General features: G+C 47.4%; 1 long non-coding RNA gene across 1 annotated transcript; it reads right to left on the bottom strand.

Moving 5' to 3' along the window:
* Positions 1–1,745: 1,745 nt before the first annotated feature.
* LOC129672658 (uncharacterized) lies at positions 1,746–13,620 on the bottom strand. The gene is made up of 3 exons (XR_008719534.1): positions 13,542–13,620; positions 3,539–3,811; positions 1,746–2,829 (listed from the first exon to the last, which is right to left on the bottom strand). It is a non-coding gene; the product is annotated as an uncharacterized LOC129672658 (long non-coding RNA).
* Between the last annotated feature and the right edge of the window lie 1,813 nt (positions 13,621–15,433).

Genomic DNA, 15,433 nt, shown 5'->3' with positions numbered 1-15,433 from the left:
GTGAGGCCTGTCAGGCCTCTCCCCTTGCCCTTTGCATCTCCCTTCCCCTGTGCCAGGGGTGGAGTGAGCAGGATCCTGGCTATTGGCTGAGAAGCATCCCAGGCTGTCCATTCCAAATCATCCTCACTTGCCTTCCCATGGTCCAGCCTTTCACTGTGGACTCATTGGTGACAAAACAGAATGAGGTCCAAGTGTTAGGGATGCTTTCATGACCTGCCATGTCCGAAATGTGTCCAGCTTGGCCAAATGTTCTATCCTCAACGTCCAGTTCAGCATCTGACACAATGTTTGTGAAATGACTGTGACTCTGCCCCAGCCTCTTGCCTTCAGCCGATGATCTTGGTTGTTCCCGAGTCAGGAATTCTCTGAATGTGAGTTTTTTCCTGGAGATGGGGGTGAAACAGAGACAGAGAGGAGAGAGAGACAGAGATAGAGACAGAGACAGAGACAGAGACAGAAAGGGGAGCGGTGGAGAGGGGGGAGGTTAAAACCGGGTCTCCTGTAGCCCAGGTTAGCCTCCAACTTGGTAGGTAGCTGAAGGTGACCTTTTGCTCTTCTACAAGACTCTCTGGTTCTGGCACATGCTAAGAGGCTCGTCCAGACTCGGCAGCCATCAGAGGGTCGGCAGGCTGAGCCACCGCTCCGCCTCTCAAATGACAAGCCTGTGGAAGAGTGCACTGAGGGTTTGTAACAAGGGGCTCGGCCAAGTCTGATGGGTGGGCCCGTCTCAGGGAAGAGACACCGAGAAAGCAGGTGGCTCTTAGCCGGGAAACCTTAAAAGTTTCACCACCACCATCCCTTCCCCTCCCCCCCTTCCTCCTACTCTCCTTCCCTCCCCCGCTGCCCCTGGGCAGCTCCCTGTGAAGGAGAAACCCAGTCCTAAAGGCATCCTTGCACCTCTGAGGTCAGCCTTAGTCAGGCTGGAGTTGCCTTTACCCGACTCTGCCAGGTGAGGGCACCCGGCACCCACCTTTGGCTTCACCCTGAGGCAAACCCCTCTCTCCTGTAGAATGCACTTGGACAGCTGCAAACATTAAACCCCTGAGCAGCTTTTACAGCCCTTCCCATAGAAGAAAAGGAGGACGGCCCTCCTTGTGAGTGATCTTTTAACTGGTTCTGAAGGGACTTAGCCCAGAGCCAGGCACTGGCTGTGACACTAGCCATTGGGATACTGCTGTCATTTGTTAGGTTCATTTTTGCTCTCCACAATTTTTTGGGGGGTGTGGGGTTGGGGAGTGGCCAAGATCTCACCACATAGCCCCATTGTTCTGGCTACGGTATAAACCATGCTGGGCTCAAACTCCCAGAGATCTGCCTGCCCCACCTGCCTCTGCTTCCCAAAGGCTGAAATTAAAGGCATTTGCCACCAAACTCCACTATTCTAAACTCTTCAGTCTGTTTGTAAGGTAGATATGCATCGCTGGCCTTTACATTGTGAGCCCCATGATGGTGATTTGCCCACAATCAGGAAGCACCCTTGAAACCAGGCATGCTGACACACACCTGTATTCCCAGCAGAGGCAGGCCGATCTCTGAGTTCAAGGACAGTCTGGTCTACAGAGTGAGTGCTAAGACAGCCAGAACTACACAGAGAAACCCTGTCTCAAAAAACTAAATTAGGGGCTGGAAAGATGGCTCAGAAGTTAAGAACACTCGCTATTCTTCCAAAGGTCCTGAGTTCAATTCCCAATCAACCACATGGTGGCTCAAAACCATGTATAGTAAGATCTAATGTGCAGGGAAAATGTTGTATAAATAATAAATAAATCTTTAAAAAAACTAAATTAATTAGTTAATAAAGTAAAAGAGGCACCCATGCTATTTGACCCCAGAATCCCAGCTACCAACCTGCTCTTCACACCCTTATCACACCATACACTTTTTATTTGAAACTGCCAGATGCAAACACTCGAAAAGAAGAAGACAAAGTCCCTGTTCCCTGGACCTCCATTAAGCAAACACATGTGTTTACACACAAAACCCAAGCACACATATAAAGGTCCTTTGCACATTCATAAACAAGGTGAGGCAAGGATCAGCCCTTACAATCAGCCTGTTTGCTTTGCTCTCTTCTGCTATGATGTGTGTGGTCCACATGTATGTGTGTGATGTATGCATCCGTGTGGCTCTCTGAATATGCCACGGGTGTGGAGGCCAGAGGAGGATGTGGAATGTCCTCACTCTCTGCCTTAGTCTCTTGAGACAGGGTCTCATCTGGAGTTCTCCCCACCCCCCTTTCTGGCTTGGCTGGCTAGCAAACCCAAATAATCCTCTCCACATGTTGTCGCTTTCTCTGTGTTTGCTTCTGGTTCTCATCCGTGTATACATGGATGAGAATATACACACGTGTGCGTATTCTCTCTGCACCAAAGGCTGATGCTGGCAGGCGTCATCTCTGCATTCTGAAGACCGCATTTGTACCCCAGTGCCTCGTTTATCCAGTGTGATCAGGGGAAGAACCGGTCTGTCAGAGAACATTCCAGTGAGTGAGACTGGCCTCTAAAGACCATATAGTTTTGTGGGGTTGGCACAGTTTTATAAAATGTATTTACATGTAGCTCAAGAAGCTCTGAATTCCTTCAGACCAGAAACTAAACCTTGGGGCATCTCTTCATCACAGCATCCAGCAGCGCCTGGCCAGGACATATCCTCATCCTCGGTCAAGGCTTTGTAACTGGGAATGTGTGATGGCACACAGGTTGAACAGCAGTCATAGCAGGGTGGTTGTTTAGATGTTGGCCTCATGGCTGGTTTCTGATGTTTTTATACACTTGTCACCTTTTGAAAATTGTGGGAGTTCGTGTAGAAATCCAGATCTACAGCTTCTCCCTGGAGGAAAGAGAAAGATCAGGTACCTGGGATCTGGGTCTGTGCTGTCAGATAACTGCGGTGGACAAATCAACTGCAAAACAAAAAGCTTCCCTCTTTGATGCTGTATCACGTCTCTAGGCCAACATCTGTCCCACCCTTTTTATGCCAACATGATTTCTCACCAGCAAGTCCCAGAGTCCGCTTGCTTCTGCCTCCCTAGTGCTGGGATTATAGGCATACACTGCCATCCCTGGCCTTGAACTTATTTTTTTAAGTGTACAGGTGTTTTGTCTGCATGTATGTCTGTGCACACCTGTTACCTGCAGAGGTGAGAAAAGGCCATCAGATTCCTTGGAGCTAGAGTTTCAGATGGCTGAGAGTCCCGATTTGGGTGCTGAGAATTGAACCCAGGTCCTCTGGAAAAGCTCTAACTTCTGAGCCATCTCTTTGGCCCCTTGCTGGTTTGTAGTAGTAATAGTAGTAGTTTTTGGTTTTTTGAAACAGGGTTTCTCTCTGTAACCTTGGCTAACTTGGACTCGCTTTGTAGACCAAGCTGGCCTTGAACTCACAGAGATCCGCCTGCCTCTGCCTCCCAGAGTGCTGGGATTTACAGGCATGTGCCTGCCTGGTTTCTTATGTTGGTACCAGGAACTGAACTCAGGCCATCATGCTTGCATAGCAAGCACTTTGCCAACTGAGCTATCTCCCCAGCTCCTGTATCACTTACTTTGCACATCACTGACAGAAGCAGCTTCAGAAAGGAGAGGTTTCTTTGGTCCACAATTGCAGGGTATACAGTCAGTGGTATGAGAAGCCATGCAGCTGAGTTGCCTCAGAGCACCACGCCAGGACCATAGGAGACAGCCTGTTCAGCTCTCAGCAGATGACGAAGCAAAGAGAGCAGGGTTATAACGCTGAGAGGCCTGTCCCTGGTGACCGAAATTTGCCAGCATGTATCCCATCCAGAAGGTTCTATAATCTCCCAAGATAATGCCACCAGCTAGGAAACAGGTAGTCAAATACATGAGCAATCAGGGGTCATTTCAGATGCAAACAGTAACACCAAGGCCTGCCAGCAGTCACTAGAATCAGGAGAGAGGCTTGAGAAGATTCTCCTTCAGAGGCTCGAAAGGAACTTACGATGCCTACACCTTGATTGTGGACTTTCGGCCTCAAGAAATATGAAGGAATAAATTTCTGCTGTTTTAAGACATCAGAGCTGTGGTCTTTATTTCAGCGAGAGCTCTAACACTGCTGGGAATTGGGAGAGATGTGGAGGACAAGGTAGAAGACGAACAGGAGTGGCCACTCAGTGTCCCTTGTGTTGTCCCCCTGCCCCACTTGCCAGAGAGAAAGCTAAGGGCATGGGGGCTGCAGTGAGACTTGCCATGCCAAGCTCTACCCCAGGGACTCCAGAGCCTCCAGAGCTGTGAATCACTCAGGAACTGTGGTTTTGTTCTAAGCAACTGTGAGAAAGTGCTTAAGGACAGCACTTGGAGGATGAGGTAAATCGGCTAGAAGAACCAAGAGAAGGAGGTGAGCCTGGGGTGTGTCCTCTGAGGCAAAAATGGTGAGAGAGGCTTGGGTTCCACATCTATATTTGCCTGTTTTCTTTTGTCCCTTATCTATCTAACATGATCACTCTTGTGGTCATAGGCATTTGTCAGATGCCAGAATGATGTTAATAATTAATATCTCAGCAGGGTATAGTAGCTCACAACCATCTATAGTGAAATCCCGTGCCTTCTTCTGGTGTGCAGGCACACATGCAGGCAGAACGCTGGATAAATAATAAATGAATTATTTTTTAAAAAAAGATGTGTAACATCATGATTAACCTTAAAATTTTTTATTTTTATTTTATGTGTATTGGTGTTTTGCCTGCATGTATGTCTATGTGAGAGTATCAGATCCTGGGGTAAACAGGCAGTCATTCAGGTACTGAACCCAGGACCTCTGAAAGGGCAGTCAGTCCTCTTAACCACTCAGCCATCTCTCCAGCCCCAACCGATTCATCTTGATGGCCCTGTCTATAAGACTTTTTGAGCATGTTGTATATGGAGTTTCTATTAGGCACCATAGGAGAAGGTTTCAAAAAAAAAAAAAAAAGAGTTGGCTGAGCATTGCTCTGTTTATCAAAGGTATCCATCAGCCTCACTCCAACAGGGCAACATGAAACCACCCTGAAGAGGTTGTCTGAGAGGCCAAAATGGTGGCACTCCAGGCCTGTCTGCAAATGGATCCTGCCTGTGCTCCAGTGTGGCTGATGCAGCTCTGAGGGTCCATGAACAGCTGAGCATCCCAGAGCACCTCGTCAGCAGACCCAAGGCCAGAGCTTGGTCCCCAGCCCCTCCCACCCAACCTGGGATCAGTCTGTGGTGGCAAACCGCACTCCCTGGCCTCATCGACCCAGAGGACCAGAGCTCACTGCGTGACCTGGTGGCAGCGGGAGAGCAAGAGGGAAAGAAGCTCAAAATCCAGTACTGCAGGGACTGCAGAGGTGGCTCCGAGGTGAAGAGCACTGGCTGTTCTTCCAAAAGACCTGGGTTGGGTTCCCCTCACGTTTATGGTGGCTCGTATCTATCTGTAGCTTTAATGGGATTGTCTGCCCTCTCCTGACCTCCTCTGGCACCAAGCACACAAGTGATGCTCATCTATACGTGCCAAAAAAAAAAAAAAAGAAAAAAAAAAAAGAAATCATACATACAAAATAAAAATAAATCTTAAGAAAAAGAACCTTGTACTTTGAGAAGTGCCAAGTCAGTAAGGCTGCCCACACCCTGAAATCTTAAAGGGAAAAACATAGTGAAAAATATCCTCTTTACACCCGTAGCATTGGATGTGGATTTTTTTTTAAGATTTATTTATTTTATGTATATGAGTGTTCTATCTGCACGTACACCTGCATGTCAGAAGAGGGCATCAGATCCCAGTACAGATAGCTGTGAGCCACCATGTGGTTGCTGGGAATTGAACTCAGGACCTCTGTAAGAGCAGTCAGTGCTCTTAACCACTGAGCCGTCTCTCCAGCCCCTGGATGTGGAATTAACAAGTGTTTGCTCAAAAGTGAAAAGGAGGCCCCAGAATGAGAACAGATACTTTCAACATGTGTATCAGACCAAAAGCTCAAATCCTGCATACATACTGGCTGTAAGCTGACAAGAAAAAGGCAAACACTGGAGGATCCATGCTAGAAAGAAGGGCAGGACAGAGGCTTCCAAAGCAGGAGAGATCTAAGTGGCAGGATTGTTTCATTTTGTGGATTTTTTGTTTGTTTGTTTCTGTGTTTTTTTGTTTAGTGTTTGTGTGTGTGCGTGCGTGCGTGCATGTGTGTGTGTGTGTGTGTGTGTGTGTGTGTGTGTGTGTGTGTGTACAGCTGTACACTGGAGAGCAGAGAAAGAAATCTGATGTCTCCCTCTATCAGTTTCCCCTCTGTTCTCTTGAGACAAGGTCTCTGGCTTTGTTTAGCTCTCTTCCAGTTTGGGGCTTAGCTGGCAGTCAGCAACCATCAGAGACCCATCTGGCTCCCCATCCTAAAAATCTTGGGGTTACCAGAGCACTAGCCATGCTCGGGTTTCTGTTGTTGTTGGGGTGTTTGGGGGCAGGGTTTCACTGCAGAGCTCTGGCTGACCTGAAGCCCTTATTCTCCTGTCTCAACAAACTACTTACCGGGGATTACAGCTGTGCACCATTTTAAAAATTAATTACTTATGTACTTTCTTTTTTAATGTAGGAGTGGTCTGCCTGCATGTATATCTGCACACCAGAAGAGAGCTTCAGATCCCTTTAGAGATGGTTATGAGCCACCATGTGGTTGCAGGAATTGAATTTAGGACCTCTGGAAGAGCAGTGAGTGTTCTTTTTTGAAACAGGGTTTCTCTATGTAGCCTTGGCTTTCCTGGACTTACTTTGTAGACCAGGCTGGCCTCTAACTCTCGGAGATCCACCTGCCTCTACCTCCCAGAGTGCTGGGATTAAAGGCCTGCACCACCATGCCCAGCTTGTGGCCAGTGTTCTTAACTGCTGAGCTGTCTGTCACAGCAGCCCCAATTGTGCACCGTTTTACCAGGCAGCAACTGCTTTTCATTCTTTATAAGCAAAATGATCCTGACTGATATGGTTCCCCCTTCACCTCAAAACACCAGCTCTTTAAGCTCCAAACCATTCAGTGTCTTCCCCTCTGTCTGCCCTCACACTTCCCCTCACCTTCTCTTCATTCTCTGAGGACTGGCTCCTGCCCTGTGCTCTTCTTATCCCCCCTAAGCACTGCCATCTCCTTGGTCAACTCTCTTTTCCTGAGGTTGTCCGTACCCTACTTTGGCCTCTTGACTTCTTACCTCCTGACCGTCCATGACCTTCACCCACACTTCCTATCAGCTAGCCCTTTTACTGGGTGGCCACACCTTGGACCTTATCCTCCGCTGGCTTTACTCAGAAGTTTGCTACAAATTGCCTAAAGTCCAGCTGTAGCGGGCTCAGCATTGGAAGGATGCCGTGATCCCAGATGCATGGAAGTCTGTACTTGGCAGATTCCAGGTACCTTAACTTAGTGGCAGGCCTGCACATTCCACAGCTACCCGGGTTCCTCTTTCTCCCTGTTCTGCTGTCGTCAGGCATTAGCTGGGTCATCAGACTGGCTTCTCACATGCTCAGCAGATGGCTTGGAAGCTGAAATATCTTATCTTTAGGACAATGTCCAGAGGCAGAAGAAAGGGCCTCGTGTTCCTTTCCTTCTACCACTTTGTAACAAGAATCGCCAAGCCAGCATTGAGGTGCACACTTGCAAACCCAGAGTCAAGAGTTCAGGGTCCTTCTTAGCTCTGTATCTAGTTCCAAAATGGATGTCCCCAACTCCAACTGCCTAGCAATAATTTCTCCATGACCAACATTGCTCTCTGCCCACAACTTAGCTCAAGGCTCGAAGGTAAGCAAAGTTAGGCTTAGTACACTAAGTAGAAAAGAAAAAAAAAATTGAAGAGAATTAAGAAATGTTGCCAGACATGGTGACACACACCTTTAATGCCAGCACTCAGGGAGGCAGAGGCAGGCGGATCTCTGTGAGTTAGAAGCCAGCCTGGTCTACAAAGTGAGTCCAGGACAACCAAAGCTACATAGAGAAACCCTGCCTTAAAAAAGAAAAACAAACAAAAAACAAAAACAAAAAAATGAGGAATTGCAGATAGGCATGGTGGCACATACTTGCAATCTCAGAATTGGGGGTGCTGAGGCAGGAGGATCAGGAATTTGAGGCCAGTCTGGGCTACATAGTGAGTTCATTGAGTGTGTACATAGTGTGATCCTTTAAAAAAAAGTTTTCTAGATGAGAAGCATTTGAGCCAGGTGTGGTGGTATACCCCTTTAATCTTAGCACTCAGGAGGCAAACGCTAAAGGATCTCTGTGAGTTCGAGAATTTCAGTCAGAGCTACATATAGAAACCTGTTTTAAAAAGAAAGAAAGAAAAAAGAAAATGAAAGAGAAAGAAAAAAAAACATTTGGAGATAAGCTGTCTAAAATTGCTAAGGTAATTTCATGGTTTCTTTAGAAATCAAAAGTTTATCTTTCTACTCCACCAGTCTTCACATAGTTTCTATCAAAGTTACCTCCACAGTCCACGGAGGCTTCTCTGTCCATTACAAGTTCTGTCCAGGAAGAAGGAAGAAAGGGAAAAAAGGGGGAATGTGTACACTATATGCCCTGAGTGTTTATGTTTAATGCTGGGTATTTAAATCAGAACTATTTATTAAGCAATTTATTAAACACTTTCTGAGTGCCAAACACATTAATAACACTCACTGTTATCCTCAAAAAAATTTTTTACAAGTATGAATTTAGGAATATTACCTTTTGCCTCACATATGCTAAGCATGTGTTATGTGCTGTATCACTAAGCCACACCCCTCCTCTGCTTATCCTTCATTTTTCTTTTTCAGAGCTATTTATTTTTATCTTATATGTGTGAATGTCTAGCCTGTATGTACGCATGCCACCTGTGTGCGGTGCCCATGGAGGCTAGAAGACCCAAAGATCATCTGGACCTACGATTGTAGGTGGTTGTTGTTATGGAATATCCACCAGAAAGAACTGCTCGGACTTAGGTTTAAGCCATTTATTAGCTGGCCGATAACTACACTGGGTGTTTGGGAACCCCAGTACAGCCCCAAGCCTTTCTCAGGATGAGCTCTTAAGCACAAAAACCATGTCCTGGGCTGACATAGTTCAGTTAAGAAGAACAGTTAGCTGGAAGCAGAGCTACAGAAGCCAAAAAGCTTAGTGTATTCAGAGACTTTCCCAGGACAATGAGCTTTGATGGATCAGGTCTTTGTTTTAGTTTTGGCAGGTGGTGCTGTCTACATGCTGAGTTTTACAGCCTCAACGGTACTCCCACCATGGAGTTGTGCTAAGGTCTCAGGGCTGACTAAGTTCTGGGGCCCTGTTACAGTTGTCAGCCACTGTAGGGCTGCGGAGCCATGCAACTGGGTGAGCGGGTCCAGAGCAAGAGTGCTAAGCACATCTAAACCCTGAAAATCTTGTCTTGAGACCAGCAGGACTAGGACCTGCCCTGGGCCTGCATGTCCTGGCCCATGTAGCCTTATGGCCCCCACCTCTGCCACCCTTCTGGTAGTCTGTTGGCCTGGCAGCAAGGTTACTGCAAGGCTTCCTCTCTTTTTATAAGGTCATGTCCAGCAAGCACCTGGAAACCCTTTCATGCAAATAAGGCATTCCTAGCACCTCGGCCCTGGCCAATGATGTACACTCACCCCAAAAACCTCTGCCCACTCCCCAATTAAACAGCCGTCTCACTGACGCTGTCTCCTGAGAAGGCTGTTTCTCATTCATGTCAACCAAGATTCTGTGTAACACCCAGCCAACCCAGGTAAGCTTCACTCCCTCCTCCAGTCCAGCTCAGTACACAATGAGCCTGGAAATGCAAAGGGAGAAGTGGGCATGGAGTGGCAAGCCACCATGTGGGTGCAGGAAACCAAACTCATCAGGTCCTCTGGAAGAGTAGCAAGTGATCATAACTACTTAGCCACCACTCTAGCTAGTCTGTCTTTCTTTTTTTTCTGTCTAGACAAGGTCTCATGTAGCCCAGGCTGGCCCCCAGCTCACAATGTAGTTGAAGCTGGCCCTGAACGCCTGATCCTCTAAGATTACAGGTATGATGACCATGCCCAGCTTTTCCCCCTTTTTTCCCTGCTAGAACTGTTTTGTTGTTATTGTTTGTTTGTTTCTAAGTAGCCCAGGCTGAACTCAAACTCTAAGTTTTCACACCTCTCACATGCTAGAATTATAGGTCCGTGGGTCTTAGTCACTGTTCTATTGTCACCGAGTGCCTTAGCCACTGTTCTAGTGTTGTGAAGAGACACCCTGGCCATCAAGACAACTCCTATAAAAGAAAATATTTAGCTGGGGCTGGCCTACAGTTTCAGAGGTTGGTCCATTACCATGGCAGGGAGCATGGCAGCATGCAGGCGGATGTGGCGCTGATGAAGTAGCTGAAAGTTCTACATCCTGATTTACAGATAGCAGAGAGGAAGAACATGGGTCTAGTGTGGGCTTTTGAAATCTTGAAGCCCACCCAGGGACACGCTTCCTTTAACAAGGCTACACCTACTCCAACAAGGCCACACCTCCAATAAAGCCACTCCTTATAACCCCGTGGAGCTTATTTTCATGCAAACCACCACAGATGCTTTCTTATGACCTCTGTGAGCACTTCATACATGTAGTGTACAGACGTACACAGCATGCAAAACACCCATATAAATATGCAAATCTTTAAGAAAAAAAAAACAGAGGAAAACAGCAAAACAACTTTCTGAAGAAATGTTAAGCAATTTCACCATACAAAAAGGTAATGATCCCCTACCCAGTTATTGACTGGAAAGTGCACCATCAGAATGCAGCCTAGGAGACACCCATATCGATTTAAAGTATTGTGTACGAGGATGTCAGTTAATATTGTTTTTAATGGGGGAGAGCTGAGCAGTAGCCTAAATACATGCCAGGGAGGGAGAAATAAACACGTTGCTCCTGTTTTAGAAGTCGCTTAGGAAGGCTAAATGTGAACTCAGTTCAAACACTGCTCCACTCACTAGTGACATATGTCATCCTTGACATATCTGGCATGGTCACATCCTGAGAAATGCATCATCGGCAATTTTGTGGTTGTGCAAACATCAGAGGCTGCTTATGCACACATAGATGGCCATACATATGGCTGCCACTCAGCATGCCTTTTGATGGAATTGAGATGTGATAGACACAAGATGTCAGGGTAACACGGAACATTTTTGTTTGTCTGAGACAGGGTCTCATGTAGCCCACGTTGAAGTCACCATGCAGCAGAGGATGGCTTTAAACTCCTGCTCTCCCTGTCTTCACCACCCGAGTACTGGAGTAGCAGGTCAGTGCTACAAAGCCAGCCTACCCTGTTCTGTTCTATCTGTTCTACCGTCAACCTTTTTGTTTGGGACGGGGGTTAGATTTTTAAGATCCATAGCTTGTCATCATCATGTATTGTGCACTCTACACAGCTGTGCTGCTGTGATGTTGTATGATGGCAATGCAGTGGGTTTAGAGCAGGAACAACAAGGACAGAACAGTGCCCACGACAGTAACAGGAACTACAGCATCCCTGGGAAATAGGAATTGTTCAGCTTCATTATAATTTTAAAGTTCTTAGATTTATTCGTTTTATGTGTTTGAGTGTTTGTGTATATGTATGTTTATGCACCGTGTGAGTCCCCAGAGGTCAGAGGAGGGTAACAGATCCCAGGTCCTCTGTGAGAACAAATGCTCTTTCCTACTGAGCCACCTCTCCAGCCCCAACTGTACGTGTATTGAGATAGGGCCTTGCTGTGTGGTTCATCATCCTAGTGATAAACACCGTGACCAAAGGCAACTCAGGGAGAAAAGGATTCATTTCACTTTACAGCTTATGCTCCGCCACAGAGGAGTCAGGACAGGAAATCAAGGCAGGAACCTCTGGCAGAAACTGAAGAAGAAAACATGGAGGAATGCTGCTGACTGGCTTGCTCTCCATGACTTGCTCAGCCCGCTTTCTTATACCACCCAGGAGGACCACCTGCCTGCGGGTGGCACTGCCCACCGTGGACTGGGCCCTCCCATGTCAATCGTTGATCAAAAAAATGCCCCACAGGCTGATCTACAAGCCAATCCGATGGAGGCGTGTTCTCAGTTGAGGTTCCTCTTCCCCAAAGACCTTAGCTTGTGTCAAACTGACACAAAACTAACCACCACATCCTTGCTGGTCTAACACTGGAAACTGCCCTGCCTCAGTCTCTCAAGTGCTGGGATTACCACCAACACCTGTTTTCCTTTATAATGGTACAGGACTATTGTTTCCCTCACTGGCCAAATAGTGTTATGTAATGCAGAGCTGTTCAGGCTCTCCCTCCTCTTCCATTCTCCCTCTCTCTTTCCCTCCCCTGGGTAAAATGATATGGCTAGTCGATAAGGTTGAAATGAGACATGTGTGGGAAGCACATAAGAAGAGGTCTCATGCCTGGCATAGTGGTGCATGCCTTTAATCCCAGCACTTGGGAAGCAGAGGCAGGGGGTCCTATGAATTTGAGGCCAACTGGGACTATAGAGCGAGTTCCAGGACAGCCAGGGTTATGCACAGGGAACGAGTGTAAACTACCTGGCGCACACCTCTAATCCCTCCACCAGAGAGCTGGGAGCAGGAGGAACAGAAGTTCAAGATGGCGGGCTGCAGAATGAGTTCTCAGGATCAGCCTGGGCTTCATGAGACTCTCTCAAAAGATAAGACAGGCTGGGTGGGTAGTGGCGCACACCTTCGGTCTTAGCACTCAGGAGGTAGAGGCAGGTGAATCTCTGAGTTTGAGGCCATCCTGGTCTACAGAGGGAGGTCCAGGACAGCCAGGGCTACACAGAAAAACTCTGGCTCAACACAAAACAAAACAACAAAAACACACAGACACACACACACACACGCACACACACACACACGAACACACACAGGAACAAAACAAAACAAAAAAAACAGCAAAAACCAACAAGTCAATCGAAATCCAAATCCTAAAGAAATCTGAGCCTTGGGGCTAAACAGGAAGAGCTAGTTGCAGATCATGACCTCCATGGAAAGCGGAGTGAAATGTCACTGCTTGCAGCACCAGTGCATACAAACCAGATCTGGCAGGCTGTGCAGTCTTCTTTTTTCTATTCTTTCCTTTTTTTTTTTAGGCTGTGTATTCTTGAGCATGTTTGTTACTCTGCAGCAAGGACTGGCACAAAGGACAAAAGAATTTCACTTTTTCTCGGTAGGCTCTGACACTTACTGCCTATGTGATCTTGGACAGATTATGTCACCTCGTGGACATTTTTCCCATCTGCGACAGGAAGATTTACTGGAAGTGACCTGAGGAATGGTTGCAAGGGCTGTGTATGAGTTAGCATACATACACAGTATGATACAACCTGTTGGACAGAGCTGGAATTGCATTTCTTTTTGCTCTGTCTTTTCATGATCCTAAATAATCTCTCTCGGAAGCCGGTGGAGCCTCCTCTTCATAATTCCTCCGGGCGTTAATACTAAGGAGGAACTTTGGAAAGTGAAGGATGATCAAGGCTGGAGGGGTGGCTCCTCGGGCAGAGTGTTTGCTCTGTGAGCGTGAGAACCTGAGTCTGGGTACTAAGCACTCACATTAAAAAACAAACAACAGCAAAGTGCGGTAGTGCTCACCAATAACCCCAGCACAAGGGCATAGAGATGGACGGCTCCCCTGGTCTCACGTGCCAGCCAGTCTCTCTGTGGGTTCAGCGAGCAGCTCTCTCCCAAAAAAAAAATAGACTGGAGAATGATAGAGGAAGACACTGGACTTTGACCTCTGGCCTCCGCATACATGCATGAGTGAGTACACCCACATGCCCAACACACACTCACACACACACACACACACACACACACTGGAAAAACAAAACAAATCTTTAAAATAATGATATGGGTCTCCAGTACTGAAATTGGAAAAGCACCCACACCCCAGTGTTTGTAAGATGTCACTGGGCTGCAGAGTAAGTGCCTGGGGATATTCCTTCTGGTAATTACTCTGAAGTTCTTTTGGGGCGGTAATAAATGTCAAATTCTTTCCCTTAACCATCTCTATCTCCTTTGTCCCTTTGCAAGGGCTGAGTCAGCCTGGTGGGTGACCCAGGCCTGCCCTAAGGGGAGGGAAAAGCCACACAACTAAGTCCTTTGAGCCTCTCCCCTGGCCAGAGGGCATCAGCAACTGGAAAGGTGCCCGGCTTTATGGGCAAACAATGGTGCCAGCCAGCTTCGGGTGAAGCAGGCTGAACAGCCTGGCCTGAGCTGGTGGGCATTCAGAAGGGTGCCCCTCATACCTGAAGGGTCCACTTCCCTCGAGGACACCCTAAACATCCACCAATCAGAGAGAGTTCTTTGGCAAGGGCAAGGGAGTCAGGGACTGTGGAGAGGAGATCCCTCAGCACTCACTGAACAGCTCTACACATGGTATCCCTCAGTCTCCCTGCTGGGGACCTCAGAGTCCATGGAACTGAACTATTCTGGCATATGGATGAGAAAACAAAGGCTCCCTAAAGGGGCTGAAAGTTGTTTGTGGTCCCGTTGTAAACCAATCACAAAGCTGGAGCCAAAGCCCAGGTTCCCTTTGACACAGCAAGTCCACACCATGAAGTGATGTTGGCACGACCTTTTATGAGCATGCTCAATTCCATGTCTTTGCTGAGTGTCCATCACTTATCAGATAGTGTCTTGTCACTTGACTTGCGGAATCTGAAGCAGGATCTGAAGCATGGACACCTTCAGGACAGAAGCAGTCTGCATGCACTTGCCTGTCTGACTGTGGAGCCCCTGGTTCAGTAATTGCCAGAGTTCTAAGCCTGCCTCTAGAGGCGGGGGAGGTGGCCCAGTGGGTAAAGTGCTTGCTCTACAAGCCTGAGTCTCTGAGTTCATATCTCCAGAATGCACAAAAAATCCAGGTGTGGAGGTGAGCCTTTGTAATCCCAGCCTGGGAGTGGGTAGGTACAGGGGAATCCTGGAAGCTGCAGGAGCTTTCTAGCAGGCCAATGTACTCAAATCATCCAGCTGCGGGTTCAACAAGAGACCTTACCTCAAAAATCAGGCTTAGAAGCAATTAAGGAAGATTCCCACTGTCAACCTGAGGCTTCAATATACACCTGTTTGAGTGGGCACCCCCCCAGACACACATGAATATTCATTTGCATGCCACACATACACATATACAGACACACAAAGCTCATGACTAACAAACACTTCCTGTGTGTGTGACCTTATCAACTAGTTTGTGGCTTGCTGTAGTAGCGGCTCTAAGATGGCTTTCAGTGGCCGTTACCTCAGGGTGTCTATCCCCTGATGGAGGCAGTTTCCTCCATCGTCCTTACCTCAGGGTGTCTACTTCCTGTTGTAAGCAGTTTCCTTCCTCTTGAATTCAGCTGACCTCTGTAACCACTAAAGGACTGCAGAAATGAGAGCCTAACTTTAGGGATCAGAAGGACCCCTGGAAGTCCTACCTTGCTCTCTTGAACCACTGGCTATGAGTGTGGTCAGCTGCCATGTGCTATACTGTCAGGCAACCC

Source organism: Psammomys obesus, unplaced genomic scaffold, assembly GCF_907164565.1.
Source record: "Psammomys obesus unplaced genomic scaffold, mPsaObe1.curated_primary_1811, whole genome shotgun sequence".
In the NCBI taxonomy this organism is placed as follows: domain Eukaryota; kingdom Metazoa; phylum Chordata; class Mammalia; order Rodentia; family Muridae; genus Psammomys; species Psammomys obesus.
Note: the sequence above shows the minus strand (reverse complement) of the source record. Positions and strands in the feature narration are given on the sequence as shown.